Below are 1,511 nucleotides of genomic sequence, written 5' to 3' on the forward strand. Positions count from 1 at the left end.
ACCGCGTAGTAGTGCGCCATTACTAGTTTAAACTAGTAATGGTGCACTGTGACACGGTGCGCCATTAGTTGTTTTGCAAAAAAAAGAATAAAAAAAATTCAGTACTGGCGCACTCCTTGTCCGGTGTGCCATTACTAGTTAGAACTAGTAATGGCGCACTTCGGTCGGATGCGCCATTAGTATGTATGTAAAATGAAAAAAAATTATCACTAGTGGCGCACCTTTTGTCTGGTGCGCCATTAGTGTCTTCCACACTAATGGCGCATCACCAACTGGTGCGTCATTAGTATATAGTAGTGGCGCACTACTTCCCTGGTGCGCCATTAGTGTCAATCCTATCTATAGCCCTTTTCCTAGTAGTGATGGTAACTGGCAGGAAAGTTTTCAATTGTTGTATTCCTTCAAAGGTGAAGTGGAGAGGACAAGCCCAGGTAGTATTGTAGATATTGATCACCACACCGTGGAGTACACATTCAGGGGAGTGACAAAGACCAAGGAATACTTTAGGAGGGTTTTTGTCTGCTTTGAGGCTTGTCGCTGGGGTTTTTTGGCAGGCTGCAGGCCTTATTTGGCTATTGATGCCACTTTTCTTACAGGGAGGTTTAAAGGACAGTTAGTAGCAGCTTGTGCAGTTGATGCACATAGTTTTGTATTTTCAGTTGCCTATGGTGTGCTGGAGACAGAGTCTGAGGAGAGCTGGACTTGGTTTTTGCATAATCTCCGCTGGGCTATTGCACATCCCAATGGGTTGGTCATTCATATAGATGTCTGCAAAGGTTTAGAAGTGGTCGTGGACAATGTGTTCCCTGGAGTAGAGCATAGGGAATGCATGCGTCACCTTGCTGCAAATTTCATGAAGAAATTCAAAGGAAAGGCGTATACCGACAATTTATGGCCAGCATCTTTGACATGCAGTGTGAAGAAGCACAACTACCACTTGAGGCAGTTATACATGAATCCCAAAGTGAAAGAATACTTGGAAACACACCACTCCAAGTTATGGGCCAGAAGCCAATTCAGTGAAGTGAGCAAAGTTGACTATGCGAACAATAATCTAGCAGAGTCTTTCAACTCAACGATCCAGAAACTAAAGGGTCATTATGTGGTGGATTTGCTTGACATGATGAGGATAGAATACATGCAGAAATTTCATTATCGTGCAGGAATAGCCGAGGAAAATTCATGGGCCACATTATCATCCCTGTCGTGATGAATGAACTGAAGCAGAAGACAACAGGCTTGGAAATGAACATGACTCTTTGCTCGGGTACCACATCGGAGATATCATATTTGGATAAAGAGAAGAGGGAATGGAGATATCCAGTGGATTTAGAAGCTAGAACTTGCAGTTGTAGGTAATGGCAGATAACTGGGTTGCAATGCATTCATGCCTTGTTTTTCATCACTTCTCTCCCAGGTCCAGTAGGGAACATACAGCAGTATGTGCATGATTACTACTCTGTTGCAAGGTTCAAAGCCACCTATGCTTATGCCTTGCCTGCTATGGAGGG

This window comes from Triticum dicoccoides, chromosome 5A, assembly GCF_002162155.2.
Source record: "Triticum dicoccoides isolate Atlit2015 ecotype Zavitan chromosome 5A, WEW_v2.0, whole genome shotgun sequence".
In the NCBI taxonomy this organism is placed as follows: domain Eukaryota; kingdom Viridiplantae; phylum Streptophyta; class Magnoliopsida; order Poales; family Poaceae; genus Triticum; species Triticum dicoccoides.